General features: G+C 41.9%; 1 long non-coding RNA gene across 1 annotated transcript; it reads right to left on the bottom strand.

Annotated features, from left to right (window-relative positions):
* Positions 1–370: 370 nt before the first annotated feature.
* Positions 371–2678, bottom strand: LOC124795315. The gene is made up of 3 exons (XR_007016676.1): positions 1919–2678; positions 1590–1724; positions 371–1461 (listed from the first exon to the last, which is right to left on the bottom strand). It is a non-coding gene; the product is annotated as an uncharacterized LOC124795315 (long non-coding RNA).
* Positions 2679–21113: the final 18435 nt, after the last annotated feature.

Here is a 21113-nt window from a genome sequence, read left to right as displayed (position 1 = left end):
AGATAGGATCAGTGATGAATGGAGATTGCTAAATAACAATGAAATTTACAAATTATATAAAGACTCCGATATAGTGGCCAAAATTAAAGCCAAAAGACTGAAATGGATAGGGCATGTCATCAGAGCACCACCAAACAGGACCATCAAGAAAGTGACTGAAGAGATTCCCACCGGAAGACGACCTCTTGGACGCCCACGCATGAGATACTTGGACAATATTCAAGACGATCTCAGAAAACTAGGACATGACAGACAGTGGCAAATTACTTGTAAAGACAGAGCAAAGTGGTTCAACATTGTCCATTCTGCAGCAAAAAGCCTTCATGGATTGTAATGCTTAATAATAATAATAATAATAATTTTTTACCGATCAGCATGATGTGTAGATTTCCCTTGCAAGATATATGTTTTTACAAGTGCACACAGCACACATTCCTCACACACATGCTTTCCATGAATAAATAAATATTTACATCACACATATACACACAAAATTACTTACACTATGATAAAAGGATCATATTATTCTGCAGTATCACCCAATCTCATTCTCGTCCTCTCATTCCGTCAGAGTCTTTTCACCTACGCTCTCTCAAAATGCGAATAGTTTGAGTATGGGAGAATTTCATTCCTGTAATCACAAATGACCCTTTTATCGTCATGAGGCGACTATCGTCATGAGGCGACAGGTCGACTTTAGATTGCAGCACAGTGTACGTGTTTTCCCGTAAAGATAATATGTAGGGTCACCTTTATAGTGGGTCACAAGAACGAGGAGGCATTCCAAGTTGGCATACACCACAAATGGGTAACGCTCCTGATGGTGAATATTCTTAAGCTTTACGAATATGTTTTCTTCAATAGGCATAACACGTACTGAATTGTTTGAAGTGCAGTCTACTAGATAGTTTCCTAATAACTTTTCTGGCGAAAAGACATTGGGACACCTTAATCCAATATGCTGTATATCCTTACATTTACTTAGTTGGGAGGTAAGGAGTCAGGTCCTAGATACAAACAAAATGATAATTGCCTTTCTCCTTAATTTCCTCAGCTAAGAATAACAAAGCGTTCACATGCACTTACACTTACTGAAAAATTTTGAGAAATGGAGGGTCTGACGACAGTATGTTTATCCTGCTTGTTCTGCTGTTCTGAATTTGAGGCACGGAGTACCAGAACATTGCTTCATGTTTATGGCCTGGAGAAATGCAAGTCAAATGAGCCAGATGCTGGAAGGAGGATGGCTCATGGACTCCAGAAAAAGGTTGGTGTGACGGTGGTGGAGACAGGGGCGGAGGCAGTGGCGACTTTGGCTGTGACTGCTGGGGCAGCAGCAGCTTCCTGTGCACTGATGAGGCTCATTGTACATGGTGCAGCATGCCACTCAGAACCTCTTCTACAGTTCTACCTTCACCGCCCTCGGTACTTGCGCCATTGTATACTACATGAACAATGGTTCTGAGAGAGAATAACGAGAAATAAATACTCCATTCCAGACATCACCTGTTGCTGCAATTATGAAGGATGGTTAACTATATATATATATGGATTTTATTTTCAGCAGAGTGAGTATATATATAAATTACCTATCTCTGTCAGGCTCTGTGCGGTATCCTTCAGGTCTTCTGGCATCTCCCCATTTCGACGTAGCTCCTTCTGCATCTCCTCCACCAACTCAAGCATCTCCTTGCCCAAACCACTGTGGATCCATCGCTCGAGGTCTGCGAAATCACATGAAATATACAATGTAGATTTTCACGGCCGATATTGTCAGGGTTGAGATTTGTACATCGATCACGGCCTATCAGCCCGGAAGTCTTAAGTGAAGTCACGTGAAACAGCAAGATACTGATTTAATAAAAAAGTATACGCTCGAAAATCGAAGAAAAAATTTAATTAACAAATATGTACTTACTTGATAGCAGTGACTCATATGGCGCCACAACCTCTGCCCATTCCTGCTCCTACTCCTTGAAATCATCTACAACAATAACGAAGAATATGCTTCAGACATCATATTATGTATGTGATGAATTTTTTTAAGCAGACACGATAATATGTCTAACAGCTACACAGTACTATGATAAAGAAAATGTATCTGAAGCTGCTGCTGCTGTTCCTTCTCAGCTGCCATCTGATCCACGATTTGGTGGATGTATGCTGAAACAAGTAGGAAAAAAAATTAACACCGAGATCTGAACAAATGCTATGAAACCTGAACAAATACTACGAAACCTATGAAATCCGAACACACAATGATTTGATACTACTAAACCTTTCTACTAAAATATACTGCGAAACCTGAGCACGCAGTACTTTGATACTGTGACACCTTTTTACGAATGTATACTTCTAAATCTGAACACACAGTGACTTGATACTACAAAATATTTTTGCAAAAACATATGCTACAAAATCCGAGCTCACGCTATGAAACCTGAAGGGGACTGATCCATGAATAAAAGGGGAAACCTTGAAAAAATTGACAGTTTTCTAAACAGTATAACTCAAAGAATAATATTTACAAGGCTATACAATGCTTGCCATCTTTTAAAACATCTTTTGAGAACATTTTTATGGATGAACCACAGCTTTAGCTCTCACACGATTTTTTACTGTATTTTTATTGCATGTGAAATAAACCATGCTAATTATTTATGTACATCATAGGCACACATTATTCAAAATACAAACTAAGTAGAAGGTTTATTTTTTTCTGTAAGTTCTTTACACTATTATCTTTAAAGCAGACTTTTGAAAAGATGGTGCTGACATAAACTGTGGTACTAAAAATATTTTAAATATGATTATCAAAAATTTTGGAAATGAATTCAGTTTTTTTTCAAAAAAGCATTTTATTTTCAAAGCTAAGTCACAAGAGTAGTCTACTTTTTAGTGAAACATGTTTTAAGACATTATACAAAATTTCAGCAAACTATCTTTGATAGTTTTTAGGCGAAATGTACCAGAACATGAAATAATTTAACTTTCGCAAAATGCAAATTAAAGTTAAAACTTGCTTTTTCTATTAAACTTGCATGGCACTAATGTATCCCAGGTCCGCATTCATCTTGATTCATGTGCTGTTCTTCCACCCTTCTCTTTTTCACACTTCTTCTTATTCTTGCTTCTTTGGTGGCTTCCAACACTGATTTTTCTGCTTCGACTGTCTCCTTCAGTCAATGGGTATTAGAGCTCTGTTCATATTTAGTCCACCAGGCACTCCCATCAGTTCCATAACGTTAAACCTTGACACTGAACCGTTATTGAAACATAGAACAGAGTGTAGCACATCTATTTTCAAAATATTTAGTCATAGTTGAACAGTTTTTCGTATCTATTCCCATATACAATTGTTGAAACTTTGATTTGGATTTTGAGTCCTACCAAGTAAACATTTTGTTTTCAGGATGCTGCCACTACAACTGCCTGATGTAATTTGTCAGATAGCCTGATCCACTGAGATAGGCTGCTTGAAGTTGGAACACGTTCTGATTTTGTCAGTCAGCATCCAGATAACGCTAGAGCGAGGTTGTGTTTACCGTGTATGTCACGCACAAAGCGTGAACATTAACTTCTGTTTCAAATTTCAAAAAATTGCTAATGAAACTAACGAAATGTTGAATTCTGCAACTCTAAAGATTTTTTACAAGTTTATGAGCCGTTTAATAGCGGAAATCAGTCGTAGAAGACAAAAGATGTTCGAGACCTCCATTAACCTCAAAAACAGAAGAAACCGTCCAAACAATGGTAAAAATTGTTCGTTCAAACATGCGAATAACTATTCGAGAGCGTACCGAAGAACGTAGCATCTCATACGGGTCCGTACAAAGCATTTTAACTGATAATTTATAAATGGGACGAGTGAGTGCCAAATTTGTTCCTAGACTTTTGAATGATGACCAGAAGAAAAACTGTGTGTCAATTTGCACCGACTTCGAGGATCGTCTTCGTTCGGATACAAACCGTGTCCAAAATCGTAAGTGGAGATGAAACTGGGATGAAAATCCAGAGTTCCCATTGGAAAACCAGCGAATCTCCTCGTCCTAAAAAGGCACGTCAGTCAGAATCGAATACATAAGTCATGTTCAGCGACTTTTTCAATGTTAAAGGCGTAATGAGATTAGAATTCGGTCCAAGGGGAAAAACTGTAGACACCGAATTTTATAAGTGCGTGCTACAACGTCTGAGAAATGGTGTGCTTAGAAAGAGACGAGAAAAACGGGCTATTGGTTTCCTTCTTCATCACGAAAACGCACCGTGCCACACCTCGCTTTTGATTTGCGAATGTTAGGCCGAAAAAGTGTTCCTGTCTGTCCACAACCGCTTTATTCAGCAGATGTGGAACCATGCGACTTCTGGATCTTTCCAAAAATTAAAACAGTACTGAGCTGAACGCCTTTTCAAAAGAAACAGCTTTCAAAACATATCTCAGACATGGATTCAACGATGGTATAAGCGCATTTCGAGTCAAGGACAGCAATTTGAAGGAGAGTAAGTCAAATTTCATCAAGTTTATTACTGTTTCTGACAAAATTATTCACCGTATTTTTTTGGTCACTCCTCGTATGTTACCTGTAGATGCGGCAGGGTCGTATTACATAAAGCCAGGGACACTAGTGGGGTACCTGAGGAGAACAACACTGATCAACGAGGCACAGTGGCTGACTGAGCGCTCATTCGAAGAGCATGCACTCTGGCTCGAATCACCTGTGCCATAACTCGTCGTAACGTGAGGCTATATGACCAATAGCTCAGGCACACAAGCACGTCGCAAACTGTTGGTGCTACATGTGTGCTTACGAGAGGATTGTTTATAACACCTGATGTTTCAGTGACAAGTCCTTGAGGCGCGCAGCTATTCATCAGCGCACTTCCGTTCTTCAGTTCGTGACAGGTTTCAGCAGCTTCTGAACTCATAAATAGCGTGCTTCATTGGCAGCGGCAAAAGCGACGATGAGAGAATCTCCATGTGGCGCACGCAAGCCCTTGGGTTGGGTTGGTTTCTGTCTTTCCCGTCTCGTTGCTTCCACCTTTAACTTACAAACCGTTGTTAGACACATTTCCCCTCAAGGTTTTGGGACAGATATTGCGAACGCGCCGTTTATTAGTGTAAGCATCTAGACACCAATTCAATCGACTTGACTTCCCGTGACGTGCAAGTGACGGCGCATTAGCTAATTTCACATCAATGCTAGTATGTTGTGACAAGACCCGATCCTTACACCTATAAAATAACATTTTTTTCGCCCCAGTTTGCGAAAACGTTTGAAAAACTTCCAGAAACATTTTGATACACTACTGGCCATTAAAATTGCTACACCACGAAGACGACGTGCTACAGACAGGAAGAAGATACTGTGTATTGCAAATGATTAGCTTTTCAGAGCATTCACACAAGTTTGGCGCCGGTGCTGGCACCTACAACGTGCTCACATGGGGAAAGTTTCCAAACGATTTCTCATACACAAACAGCAGTAGATCGGCGTTGCCTGGTGAAACGTTGTTGTGATGCCTCGTGTAAGGAGGAGAAATGCGTACCATCACGTTTCCGACTTCGATAAAGGTCGGATTGTAGCCTATCGCGACTGCGGTTTATCGTATCGCGACATCGCTGATCGCGTTGGTCGAGATCCAATGACTGTTAGCAGAATATGGAATCGGTGGGTTCAGGAGGCTAATACGGAACGCCGTGCTGGAGCCCAACGGCCTCGTATCACTAGTAGTGGAGATGACAGGCATCTTATCCGCATGGCTGTAATGGATCGTGCAGCCACGTCTCGATCCCTGAGTCAACAGATGGCGACGTTTGCAAGACAACAACCATCAGCACGAACAGTTCGACGACGTTTTCAGCAGCATGGACTATCAGATCAGAGATCATGGTTGCGGTTACCCTCAACGCTGAATCACAGACAGGAGCACCTGCGACTCAACGACGAACCTGGGTGCACGAATGGCAAAACGTCATTTTTTCGAAAGAATCCAGGTTCTGTTTACAGCATCATGATGGTCGCATCCGTGTTTGGCGACATCGCGGTGAACGCACATTGCAAGCGTGTATTCGTTATCGCCATACTGGCGTATCATCCGGAGTGATGGTATGGGGTGCCATTGGTTACACATCTCGGTCACCTCTTGTTCGCGTTGATGGCACTTTGAACAGTAGATGTTACTTTTCAGATGTGTTACGACCCATGTCTCTCCCCTTCATTCGATCCTTGCGAAACCCTACATTTCAGCAGGATAATGCACGACCCCAGGTTGCAGGTTCTGTACGGGCGTTTCTGCATACAGAAAACGTTCGACTGCTGCCCTGGCCAGCACATTCACCAGATCTCTCACCAATTGAAAACGTCTGGTCTATGGTGGACGAGCTACTGGCTCGTCACAATACGCCAGTCACATACTCTTGATGAACTATGGTATCGTGTTGAAGCTGCATGGGCAGCTGTACCTGTAGACGCCATCCAAGCTCTGTTTGACTCAGTGCCTAGGCGTATCAAGGCCGTTATTACCGGCAGAGGTGGTTATTCTGGGTGCTGACTTCTCAGGATCTATGCACCCAAACTGCGTGAAAATGTAATCATATGTCAGTTCTGGTATAATATATTTGTCGAATGAATACCCGTTTATCATCTGTATTTCTTCTTGGTGTAGCAATTTTAATGGCCAGTAGTGTATGTTTAATAAAGGAGTAACGTGTTTTGTTCTCGCTTTTGCAGCTGTCCCTCCAAAAGTCGCTTGAGGATTCGTGTAGTGCCTGAATGGATACATAGTAGTAGTAGTAGTAATAAGATCATGCTTGAAAAGAGAACATATGTATGTTTAATTTTTCACACTGAATAGCTTACAGAAAAAAAACTTATTTCTTTACAAAGTACATAATTCTAAAAGTTTCCTTTGATAGTATTGTAAATGTTCTTCGTACTGTGTGTAGCTTGTAAGAATAAGAGGTGACTTTTCTGTTGAACATCATTAGTAGCAGCTGTTGATGCATCGAAATGTTAGAAATTATGTAAAATTATCATAAGCCTGGGCAAAATAGAAATACATCGTTTAGGGGCTAATGAAATAATTTGGTACAAAATACAATCTAAATTCATTGCTGTAAGTTTTGTAAAGTACACTACGGCCTTCTGTATCGATGTGACGTAACAGCTGCTGTACAGCGGCGCCATAATGTTCAAGAGTACAAGATAAACTTCATTAAAGAATATTAAATGAGTATATTTATGGAGCCTTTGGCTAACGGTTTATAAGTATAGAGCCATACCGTCTTGGTACCGTTTGTAGTGACGTTAGACGCCTGGGTTCTTATATATTAAAAATGAAACAGCCCATCAGTATTTACCCCGAACCTAGACATATTGTTCTCTGTACCCCACTTTGTGCCAAAACAAGACGACTGTGGTCACCTTAGTGCCAAAGCCATATAGCGCGTTAAAGAAACCAAAAAATGTCTGTATTATTAATAAAAATACGTAAAGATTTGTTGTACAATAATACATCATGCACACAGCTCATTTACTGGCACTACTGATCTAACTTACAGGTTAATGTACACTTGGCGACTACTGTAATCTGATGTTTGTACCTGGGTCGGCCGGGGTGGCCGAGCGGTTCTAGGCGCTACAGTCTGGAACCGCGCGACCGCTACGATTGCAGTTTCGAATCCTGCCTCGGGCATGGATGTATCTGATGTCCTTAAGTTAGGTTTAAGTAGTTCTAAGTTCTAGGGGACTGATGACCTCAGAAGTTAAGTCCCATAGTGCTCAGAGCCATTTGAACCATTTTTTGAACCTAAGTAAAATAGGGCTTTAAATAAGCCAAAACAAGTATTAATTTCTATTACACTCCTGGCCTATTTAGTTGACTGTTTTGTTTACATCAAGACCGTGGATCTACTGTAACTTCAAAAGGCAGGACCTCCTTATCAGTGATATCAAAGCCATGCATCCCTCCTCCCCCCTCCCTTCTTTCCACACTCCCAATCCTATCCTACTCCCGTCACCCTTGCCTTCCAGCCAATCTCAGCGCAGTATTAACATGCAGCTACCAATCAGAATGTAGTTTCACTAATAATTAAGTAAGTAAAACGAATTTAAAATATCGAAGATGGTGGAATTAACCCAGTTGTACTTTGTACCAGCTCCCCCTCCCCAAGCTACCGAATCAATCAGAACAATGCGCAAAAATGGCGTCGAGTTGCATTCTTTCCATGAAAGTCAATGATATTTACGTACGATATTAACCTTTTACCTCTTGGGATGGGTAGGCACTAAAAAAAATATAATAATAATTATAAAATAAAAGAAGAGAGAGAACAGAATGAGTCACTGTTTACAGAAATGAAATTTCAGATATCGGGTTAGGACACCACATAAGATAACAGAATGGCTCTCAAAATGGCTCTGAGTACTATGCGACTTAACTTCTGAGGTCATCAGTCGCCTAGAACTTAAAACTAATTAAACCTAACTAACCTAAGGACATCACACACATCATTGCCCGAGGCAGGATTCGAACCTGCGACCGGAGCGGTCGCCCGGTTCCAGACTGTAGCGCCTAGAACCGCACGGCCACTCCGGCCGGCAAAACAGAATGTGTCAACTTTTAAATAAAGAGAAAAATGTACCTTTCAAAATAATTGGAGCAGGTCGCTATTCAAAACATGAAACCGGTAATCCTTTAACGAAACAGAACAAGTCGCCATTTAAAGAAATGGAATGCGTTAAACGAATACTTCAACATGAGCTACAAACATCAAATGGAGAAACATCAAAATAAATTGACAAAATAAATGATGACATGCAAAAAGAGGCACGAAGAAATACATTGGTAACTAAAGCAAACTGTTATGGTATCACAGATGATTAATGGAAACCATGTGACACTATATTGTCTCTAAAATCCGCAACAAATAGACCAAAATTGTAACAGTTGCCCCCTATTTTTTATTTGGATACAGATCAGCACGTAATAAAATTGTTACAGATTGCTTCGTACATCATTATCTTGCATGAAATCATAACAAACCGAACGAGAGTGATCAGTTAATAATGATGAACAGTGGACAATTACGGTCAGTTTACATAATGAGTGCCATTAACCCAAATGCACATACACATATCAAAGAAAGTTTTGCATCACCTCGGTTCCGAGAGTTCCGGAACCTGTACAGAAAATTGGAATAAAGATCGACATAAACGTCATTTCCGCCCTTTTTAGTGCTCATGGAAACCAAACATTACATGTTGTACCACCATACAGCGAGACCTTCAGAGATGGCGGTCCAGATTGCTGTACACACCGATACCTCTATTACCCAGTAGCACGTCCCCTTGCATTGATGCATGCCTGTATGCATGCAGCCTACTGCGCACATCTTGTGACTGCACGAAAAGCATTATTCAACATGGTGGCGTTGCTGTCAGGGTTCCTCAGAGCCATAATCCGTATGTAGCTTGCGGCGTACTATCCACAAGTTAATCAAGGCACTGTTGGTCCAGATTGTCCCATTACCAACGGCGATCCGGCGTAGATACCTCAGAGTGTTTGGTGGATCACTTTGTTCAGAAACAGCCCTTTTCAGTCCATCCCCGACATGTTCGATACGGTTCATGTCTGGAGAACATGCTGGCCACTCTAGTCGAGCGATGTTATGGTGAAGGAAGTCATTCACAAGATGTGCATGATGGGGGCGCGAATTGTCGTCCATGAAGACGAATGCCTTGCCAGTATGCTGCCGATACGGTTGCACTATTGATCGGAGGATAGCATTCACGTATCGTACAGCCGTTACAGCGCCTTCCATGATCACGATCGGCGTACGTCTGCCCCCATAATGCCACCCCAAAACAGCAGGGAACCTCACCTTGCTGCACTCGCTCGACAGTGTGTCTAAAGCGTTCAGCCTGCCGGGTTGCCTCCAGACGATTGTCTGGTTGAAGGCATATGCGACACTAATCGGTGAAGAGAGAGTTATGCCAATCCTGTGCGGTCCATCGGCATGTTGTTGGGCCCATCTGTACCGCACTGCAGGGTGTCGTGGTTGCAAAGATGGACCTCGTCATGGGTGTTGGGAGTGAAGGTGCGCATCATGCAGCCTACTGCGCACATCTTGTGGCTGCACGAAAAGCATTATTCAACGTGGTGGCGTTGCTGTCAGGGTTCCTCCGAGCCATAATCCGTATGTAGCTGTCATCCACTGCAATAGTAGCTCTTGGGCAGCCTGAGCGGGGCATGTCATCGACAGTTCCTGTCTCTCTGTATCTCCTCCAAGTCCGAACAACATCGCTTTGATTCACTCCGGGACGCCTGGACACTTCCGTCGTCGTGAGCTCTTCCTGGCACAAAGTAACAAAGCGGACGTGATCGAACCGCGGTATTGACCATCTAGGCATGGTTGAACTACAGACAACACGAGTCGTGTACCTCCTTCCTGGTAGAATGACTGGAAGTGATCGATTGTCGGACCCTCTCCGTCTAGTAGTAGCTGCTCATGCATAGTTGTTTATATCTTTATGCGGGTTTAGTAACATCTCTGAAGCCTGAAAGGGACTGTGTCTGTGATACAATGTCCACAGTCGACGTCTATCTTCAGGAGCTCTGGGAACCGGGGTGATGAAAAACTTTTTTTGACTTGTTAATATTTATGCATTTATGTGATTTATAGACTACAGTAATTTTCAGATTACTATCTCCGACTCGTCTTAAACGTCATCTCACATATGTGTGATACCACAACATTAATAAAAAAAAATATCCAGTAGCTGTCACTGACAGCACTGTGGACTCAACTTTTTGTTCCATGCGAGGTCGGCAGGAAGGAAAGAGAGGAGGGTCGAGGCTGACGGTTCTTGCCATTGGTGTCCGCGGAGCGTACATGGTTATTGGGGAGCAATTGGCCAGTATTTACTGACCCACGGATTTCCTGGTGCGAGCATTGTGAGCCGGTGTTTACGGTGCAGGAGGGTGCAGCCGGCCGTAGACGCCAAGTACTGGCGAGGCTACACCTGTCCTACCTGGGCTAGTTCGCGTGGTCTCGAGATTCCTCGTGCAGAAGTCCGCGCGATTCGACGAAGCCTACGAATCATAACCCGGGGTGCCCTAGTCGATTGGAACGCACTCATCGCCGGCCGCGGTGGCCGAGCGGTTGTAGGTGCTTCATTCCGGAACCACGTGACTGCTATGGTCGCAGGTTCGAATCCTGCCCCGGGCATGGATGTGTGATGTCCTTAGGTTAGTTAGGTTTTAGTAGTTCTAAGTTCTCGGCGACTGATGACCTCAGATGTTAAGTCCCATAGTGCTCAGAGCCATTTGAACCATTTTTGAACCAACGTTCTCATCCTATTTTGCCGGACTCAGGGTCAATGCCTCCTTGGATTTTTCAGTCGAGGACAGATCCACGTCCTGCCTCCTTCAGTTTATGGGTGAGTGTAATTTGTAATGTGCACCAGAAACTCATCGAGGTTGCCTGAAATTTGTTTGAAGCAGCTTGACGCTTGCCTTCCGGTTGGTTTTCAACTCCAATTGCACTGCGTTCCCGCATTTTGCATTAAGGTAATTATTTGAAGGGGCCACTGGCATCTGCTCAACTTGCTTATGTGTCGAAATTGGCTTATCTGTTTAGTGCACGTTTTTGAAAAATTTCGGGTGCTCCAACAACATGCCGATTGTAAGTAAAGGTTCAAACTGTTGTTTTCCTGTAATTTTGATTATAATGGCTTGCGGCCTGTGCTCAATTTTAAGTTTAGATTTCATCATGACACTGTGTTTAATTTAAAGCGGTGGCTGTGACTTGGTTACTGGAGGCTGTAGTGTATGGGCGTTCTTATTCTATAGTGGAATAACGAGAATATTTTATTTGATACCCAACCACTTGTTTTACAAGCTAAATAACATTTCATTCTTGGTTACTTCTCTCTCTATACCCGCTTTAAGTCTGATTTCTTAAAGATCTGGGCCAAGAGCTGTAGTTTGTTTCACCGTTTCACTGTTTAAGACAGTTACACTAAATGTAATCACAACTGCGAGTATGGACAACTATCAACTGTAGAATCGAATGACGACAATGAAAATTTTTACCGGACTGGGACTCGAACCCGGATTTCCCGCTTATCGCTAGCGGTCACCGTGCCGTTTGGCTATCCGTGGACGACTCAAGGCTAGACCCAAATTTCCATTCGTCGTCAGCTATGCATCTACAAGCTGTACACGTACATCCAGTTTTTGTATTCCAGGTGAGACATTTTACTTGAAAGTCGCTTTCCCGGTGTGGCGGATAAAAGTGATTTTCAGTGCCCGTGTTAGTCTGAATTACGATGCAAAGTTCATTTGGACATGCACGCAATCTTAATGTTATTGCCCTTGCTTTTAATTTCATCAAAAGTTGTTTCGACTTTTGTATATGCTGAGTCCTTCCCTCAGTCATTTCTTTTTCGACTTCTTCACATTTTTCATGTAACCATTTCGTCTTAGCTTCCCTTCAGTTACTGCCCGTACTTCTGTATATCCGAATTTCCTTTCACATTTTTGTACTTCCTCTATCAACGATCAACTCCAGTATTTCTTCTGTTACCCACGGTGTTTCCGCAGTTACCTTCCTTGTATCTATGTTTTCTTTCCAACTTCTGTGAGTTCCCTGTTTAGGGAAGTCCACTTCTCTTCAGCTCAAATTCCTACTGAGCTATTCATTATCGCAGTGTCTATAGCCATAGAGAACTTTAAACATATCTCTTCATTTCTTAGTACTTCCGTATTCCACTTCTTTGCGCATTGATTCTTCCAGACCAGTCTCATGAAATTCAGCCTACTCTTCATCATTACTAAACTGCAATCTGAGTATATCTGCCCTGAGTACGGCTTACAATTCCCCCAACTACTTTGGGAATCTATGCCTGCCCATGATGTAATCTGACTCGAATCCTCCTGGATTTCCCGGCCTCCTCTTCGGATTATTGAGCAGAGTATTCGTAATCACCAGCTTAAATTTGTTGCGGAACTCAGTTAGTCTTCCCCCTCTAGCAATCCTACTACCACTCTCATATTTTCCCGTGATCATTTTTTTTACTCGTTCTCCTACAATTTTAGATTTTCATCTCTCTTTACATACTGAATTACCCGCCCTTATATACTTTCTCTAGATCTTCCTCTCCTGCTTGGGATGTCGTCGGGTTGTCAGATTTGGTTTGCTGTTGATTCTGATGAGAACCACCCTATCACTGAACTGTTGACAGTAGCTCACTTTTTGCCCTGCCTTCCTATTCATAAAGAATCATTTTCCCATTGTACCATTTTCTGCTGCTGTTGATACTATTCGTCTGACCAAAAACAGTTGGTTTCTTTCCATTTCACTTCACCGACGGTCATCTTAACTAGATTGAGCCTTAGCACTTCCATTTTCAGATTTTCTAGCTTCTCTACCACGATCAAACTTCTGACATTCTACGCCCCAATTCTTGGAAGTTACCCCTTCGTTTATAATTCAGTATTTTTCTCGTGGTCAGCAACACTTTGGCAGTGCCCTCAAGGAGATCCGAAAGGGGGACTAGTCTGAATCTTTTATCAACTATTTTTCCGTTACAGGCCACATGTCCTGTGGATAACAGTCTGTGTCTTTAAGGCAGTAAGGTTGGCGTCTGCGTACTTTTAGGAGCAGTTTCCCACCCCAAGGGCATGAGAGTTCCCTAAACCTCTGTTCGTTCCTCCGCTCTCGAATCTTGAACCCAGCACTTTTTTTGATTATTAGTGAAAAATTCTACCCCTAGATCGCGGGTCTTAGCCGTCACACATATCACAGACTTCAGTGCCGCCGCTTGCTAGGAGATAGGGGAGAGAGAGAGAGAGAGAGAGAGAGAGAGAGAGAGAGAGAGAGAGAGAGAGAAGGGGTAGGGGGGGAGGAGAGAGGGGGGAGGGGTGGAGGAGAGGGAGAGAGAGAGAGAGAGAGAGAGAGAGAGAGAGTGAGAGAAAGCCACGGGCGGCAGTTACGTCCTCACGTCGCAAAAAAACGGTTCAAATGGCTCTGAGCACTATGGGACTTAACATCTGTGGTCATCGGTCCCTAGAACTTAGAACTACTTAAACCTAACTAACCTAAGGACATCACACACACCCATGCCCGAGGCAGGATTCGAACCTGCGACCGCAGCGGTCGCGCGGTTCCGGACTAAAGCGCCTAGAACCGCATGGCCACACAGGCCGGCCTCACGTCGCAGGCGTCCTGATAACACAGAGCCCAGGTGGCTCTGCTAAGAGAGTGAGATGACGCAAGTCAAATTGCTAATATTATGTTGCATGAAGCACAAGCAGAGGCAATGGGAAGGAGAAAAAACAAAAAGCACACTGAAGATAAAATTTATTATAATTTTTTTCCATACAGTATTTTTACAGAAGATGTTTTTCATATAGGTGCGAAATGTGGGTGCTGCAATTTTGGCTGTGTGGTTTTGGCTACTTCTGAAGGTACTGAAGTACCCACATATGGCTACTTTGCAGATCACCATCCGAAAGACAGACATAGTTCATCGCAGATAGGAGACTATTTTAGTATTTTTGGCAGGGTAACGAATAAAGAAAATTATACTACTGTACAACATATTTATTAATTTTTAAATGTGTATTTACAGACGGAAAACAACTCTTCCTTTATGTTTGTTTGTCGTGGGTTTGTTATCATCCACTTTAATTTTTAACTTGCAATCTAGTTCTACAGAAGAATCATATAATTCGTTTTACAACTAGTAATTGGAGAAGAGCAAAGGAGTCATATTCTTGAATTCTATATCTATCTAATTTTTTCTTTGCAGACTAACTCTTTTATGGATTTAATGACTAGAACCATTCCAGTAACCTGAATAGTTCTGAATACTTCTGAGACTTCCAACTGATTCAGTAACTGTTGGGGAGAGAATTATTCTCAGTTTCTTATCTTGTGTGAAACTTGTAACCTGATACACAGTTCAGTCAACAAAAATCTGCCCAATGAAAAAAAAATCTGCTTGATCTGCAGGAATGCTGCTTCATCAGCAAAAATTCCGGCTGTGTAACGATCCTTGATAACTGCAACTGACCAGTGATCCGTGTTAGTGAAAAGTAAAAATACGAGTATATCTGCCTCCAAAATGCTAAAATGTCTTAGTTTGTGGTTATTGTTGGAGAGGGTGGACAATATTGTTATTGGTACTGCTAACGTAAATTACACCGAAAGTCGTATGCTCCTTAGCAGTAAGAGTTTCAATGCACGTGTGCCCATTACGGGACATTTTTTGTGACAACATTATGGTGGTCAAATTTTGTGATATGATCGACTGCCAGGAACGGTTAGAGAAGTGACAGTCTGTAATGTTAAAGAAGAAAATGTGTGATTTATTTAACAGTTACCTGCTTGAGAAATTCACCAAGTTCATCTCTGCGAAATGTGCCGTCACGCCAGACTTACCATTTCTCCTACATGAGAGCAGCAATGTGACATCAGGAGGAATATTGGAAAACATAGGCAAGAAAGCACTTGAAACCGTTTGGAGGAAATATAAAAATTCTGTAGATATACCATATGAAGTAGAATAATGATATGGCGTCAAGGCAAAGTTACCAGTTCTCCTTCTTGGGAACAATACTGTGACAACAAGACGTATACTGGAAAGAATTGGAAACTATTACAAGGAAATATAAAAATCTTGTGGGTGTACCATATAAAATAGAACTGACTGGCGCTAAAATGGTTGTAATAATGGGTTTGGTGCCCGGGATATTGCAGCACCGTTATGTAAAGGACTGTTACCTTATGTTCCTGGATATAACACTAGATTTTGCAGGGCAAAATGAAGATGTGCAACAGCGAGCCTTCAGACCATGGTTTCTGTGTGCGAGGAGACTACCAAGGAAACAGCAATGTGATTTTGAACAACGATAAAATAGTTGGAAAGGGCTATTTAGCGTGGATGAACTCCAATTGTAAAGACATATGGTACATTTAGTGTACAAAATGTTTATTAATTTTTGTATTTTCTGCTATTATGATGACTTACGTGTGTCTTTTGGATGGTGATCTTGCAAAGTAGCCACAAGTGGATAGTTTGGCGACCACATGAAGTAGCCAAAATTAGATCGCAGAAAGCACAGCAACCCACACTTCGTGCCTATATGAATGTATGAATGTGTGAGTAACGAATCGATTTCATTGGAAGATGGCGTGCCGCCAGTCGAAGGGTTTAAATGTTTATTAACAGGTTAAACAGTCACAGAGGAAAATTACCAAAGAGCTTGCAGTCCATGGAGTGGTTTCAGGTGTGAAACACTTGAAGAATATTCCGATTCATTTTCGAAAACTGACGTGCTACTCGTTGCTGATGCGTCCGAAAGTGGCGAAATCCTAAGATTTGTGAACAGGATCCTGCACATTACATTATTCCATATGGCTTGGTGTGAGATACTCCAATGAAAAGTAATAAAGATTATAACCAACATCAAACAGCTCCAGTTTGTTGAAAGAGGCATTAGAGGTGGAATTGGTCATTGTTCTTACACACATATAGTTGCTACAACAGATTCATGACCGATTGTGATGAAAAACGTGACCTACACTGCAGCATATATCTTCATGCGGATAGCCTATAGAGCTGTATGATGGTGCAAATTTTCCTCCAGAGAGTATTTTCCCCCCAGAGAGTATGTGATTGAAAATGTACCAGACAGTTACAACATAAGTGTGTTTTAGAAATAGATCTTTAATACTACAGGAGTACCCACAATTAACTATCATGTTTGCCTTACATTCAGGAAAAATGTCAGCTTCATCCAATAGTAAGAAACCAAAAAAATTACCTCCGATTTTATACGACAAGAAAAAGTATGTTATTTACTACCAGCAAACTGAAACTATGTTTGCAACATGAACTGGATGAAAAAATCATCGCATTTCATCATTTATGGAAGGTCCCTGCATGAAGTGATGTATTCCTCCAAAATTCCTGAGTGGAAGCAATAATTTAGGGAATAACCTTTTCATAGTGATGAAAAATTGTATTTTGGAAAAACCACGCAAAATTTGTGAAAGATTAGCGATATCCATTACCAAATGCAAAATTATGATTGATTTGATTTTAAATAATATAAACATGTGGGGCAGCTGCATTAATGGTTGCACCATATTTTTAAACCTTAGTACTTTGTAACTTTGCTATTGAACATCAGCTCTCTTGTAGCTTTTGATAAAAGGAATGGCTGTTTCGAATGTTTCGAAAACCGTACTAATCGAGTTACACTATTGATCCAAATTAATTATCTGCCAAATCATGTGAAACCATGCTACACCTACACTGACAGCTTAAGGTACCACATTAAAACTCCGAATATCTATGAGCATAGCAGTGATGGGCATCCAAACTCCGATACCTCAGAATTCCCTGCAAAAAACACATGCAGCATTCCACTGGTTTAATGGAAGACGAACTTAATGGTGAACATATTACAAAATTTGTTCAGCTATGACAAAACAGTGTGCTCTCGAGGTTGATTCAGGGCGCATACAGCGCAAGATGCGTAAAACAGTCTTCTGTAAACAGGGTTAACCTTAAGCGGTAATGTGTATTGGATTTGGATGTAAAACCTACAGTGAAATTTGTAACTAAGTCAAAGAAACATGTTGCTTCTACAATTAAACAACACAAACTGGGGTTATCTGAACAGGACGGTAAACTTCCTGGCAGATTAAAACTGTGTACCGGACCGAGACTCGAACTCGGGACCTTTGCCTTTCGCGGACAAGTATTCTACCAACTTTTTTTTTTTTTAAATTGATCGGCTCTCTCTCTCTCTCTCTTTTTTTTTTAAATCTCATTTTGTTCGTTTTCGTTCGTTGTATCTGCTCTCGGCGGACGTCGAAAGACACCCGTTTCTGTTCGTTGTTGATCCATTAACTCAGTTTTTTTTATTACAGAGGGCAGCTAACCCTGTGACCGAACACGCTGAGCTACGTGCCGGCAATTCAACTGAGCTACCCAAGCACGGCTCACGCCCGTCCTCACAGCTTTAATTCCGCCAGTACCTCGACTCCTACCATTCATTCTAGGACGATAAACTTTTAGTAAGTCTTGGTAAGATAGATACAGTGACTTGTGGCCATTACCACACGAAAAGTGATTATCAATTTCATTGTAAATAAAGTAAATGCCTGAAAATAATGTAATTACCTGAAGAACGAGACGTGTAAGTGACGTAAATCTACATACTTATGTCCTCATTACCTTGTTGGAAATTTTGTGGTCCATCGTAATTGCTCAGACGGTAAAAACACTGCATGAAATCTTTTACAATAAATTTTATGATTTTGTTCATATCTGTAATTCAACCGCTTCAGACCATTTCAAAAGATATCAAGAGGCAGTCGTCAGCTGCACAAGCAAACTTTGTATAGCTTAAATGTACAGCATTTGATTCTATAGCTTCTCTGTAAAATCATTTACGGTGACCTACTTCACGTCCAACTCTCTTTGTATCTGATTACACATTCGGAGCTGGTTTGCTCACAGCTTTTAAAGCTATTTTATTTTATTGTTTCTATCCAGCGTGTGCTAACGGGTTTTGGGTAACATAGATTTTTTACTTTCTGACAATGTCCTCTTGTTATAGCCACGCCCTGCTACTTAATGTTAATGTGTAATCCCACGTTGACTTGTTAAAACGCCTACAGGGTTTATTAGCTCCCACACACTAGGTTTTAGTTAGCACCTAGGTAAGCTATAGGCACAGTTGCACAAATAAAGTCAACATGGAAACACGCGCTGGGGCCCCTCACACGCCTTCCGGTGAGCGGCGTCCACTCGCTGCTACCGAAGCCCGGTTGCAGCGCACAAACTCGTGTTCCCCGCTGACGCGCGTCCAGCGGCCGGCCTCGTCTCCAGGATACTGAACAGTTCCAAAGGTTGCCACTGTTCCAGTGGCCTAAGGCGCCATCATAAACTAATAACAAATTCTGAACAGTTTACCTTCCTTCGTTCATCTTCCTGTACGTAGTAATGATGTTATTTTTGTATGTCTGTTTGCTTAACACTTGGTCTTTTGTTAATCATTTTATATGATTTTATAAGGTTCATTGCATAATTGCACTTCAACTGTTGCAGAATGTATTACAGCGTATATGTACACTAGCGCTGCCACATTGTATATAGGTGTGGTCAATGCCATTCTTGTCTTCAGTATGTTGCTTGATTTTCGTCTCACTGTAGTGGAATACCACCGCAAGGACGGAGGTGTGCTAGTGTAGTCCGTGCGGTTGTGCAGAGCCTCTGTGCCGGGCTGTCGTAGTGGTTAGTGCATCTGCCTGGTGAGCAGAGGACCCAGGTTTGAATCCTGGCCTCGATTCAAATTTTCATTCTTCGCTCCAGTCTGCATATAAACATCATAGGTGCTTGAGGCTCCAGAAAATCCATTTTAGTAATCATACCTTAATTATTCAGTATGGGCCCCTGACTGCAGCTGCATGTGGCAATACACAGGGTGGTCCATTGATCGTGACCGGGCCTAATATCTCACGAAATAAGCATCAAACGAAAAAACTACAAAGAACGACACTCATCTAGCTTGAAGGGGGAAACCAGACGGCGCTATGGTCAGCCCGCTAGATGGCGCTGCCATAGGTCAAACGGATATCAACTGCGTTTTTTTAAAATAGGAACCCCCATTTTTTATTACATATTCGTGTAGTACGTAAATAAATATGAATGTTTTAGTTGGACCACTTTTTTCGCTTTGTGATAGATGGCGCTGTAATAGTCACAAACATATGGCTCACAATTTTAGACGAACAGTTGGTAACAGGTAGGTTTTTTAATCTAAAATACAGAACGTAGGTACGTTTGAACATTTTATTTCGGTTGTTCTAATGTGATGCACGTACATTTGCGAATTTATCATTTCTGAGAACGCACGCTGTTACAGCGTGGTTACCTGTAAATACCACATTAATGCAATAAATGCTCAAAATGATGTCCGTCAACCTCAATGCATTTGGCAATAGGTGTAACGACATTCCTCTCAACAGCGAGTAGTTCGCCTTCCGTAATGTTCGCACATTCATTGACAATGCGCTGACATATGTTGTCAGACGTTGTCGGTGGATCACGACAGCAAATATCCATCTTTCCCCACAGAAAGAAATCCGGGGCGTCAGATCCGGTGAACGTGCGGACCATGGTATGGTGCTTCGACGACCAATCTACCTGTCATGAAATATGCTATTCAATACCGCTTCAACCGCACGCGAGCTATGTGCCGGACATCCATTATGTTGGAAGTACATCGCCATTCTGTCATGCAGTGAAACATTTTGTAGTGACATCGGTAGAACAATACGTAGGAAATCAGCATACATTGCACCATTTAGACTGACATCGATAAAATGGGGGCCAGTTATTCTTCCTCCCATAATGATGTTCCACTTGTCTCAGCCATCGTGGATTTTCCGCTGCCCAATAGTGCATATTATGCCGGTTTACGTTACCGCTGTTGATGAATGACACTTCGTCGCTAAACAGAACGAGTGCAAAAAATCGATGTTGATGTAGCATTCTCAACATCGACGTTTTCGAGATTCCCGATTCTCGCGCAATTTGTCTGCTACTGATGTGAGGATTAGCCGCGACAGCAGCTACAGCATCTACTTTGGCATCATCTTTTGTTGCAGGTCGTGGTTGACGTTTCACATGTGGCTGAACACTTCCTGTTTCCTTAAATATCGTAACTATCCCGCGAACGGTAAGGACACTTGGATGATATCGTACAGCAGCATACATAGCACACGCCCGTTGGCCATTTTGATCACAATAGCCATACGTCAACACGATATCGACCTTTTCCGCAATTGGTAAACGGTCCATTTTAACACGGGTAATGTATCACGAAGCAGATACCGTCCGTAGTGGCGGAATGTTACTTGATGCCACGTATTTATAAGTTTGTGACTATTACAGCGCCATCTGTCACAAATCGAAAAAAGTAGTCCAACTAAAACATTCATATTTACTTACGGACTGCACAAATATGTAATACAAATAGAGGGTTCCCATTAAAAAAACGCAGTTGATAGCCATTTGACCTATGGTAAACCA

Source organism: Schistocerca piceifrons, chromosome 4, assembly GCF_021461385.2.
Source record: "Schistocerca piceifrons isolate TAMUIC-IGC-003096 chromosome 4, iqSchPice1.1, whole genome shotgun sequence".
NCBI classification, from domain to species: Eukaryota; Metazoa; Arthropoda; class Insecta; order Orthoptera; family Acrididae; genus Schistocerca; species Schistocerca piceifrons.
This window is presented reverse-complemented; position numbering and strand designations above follow the sequence as displayed.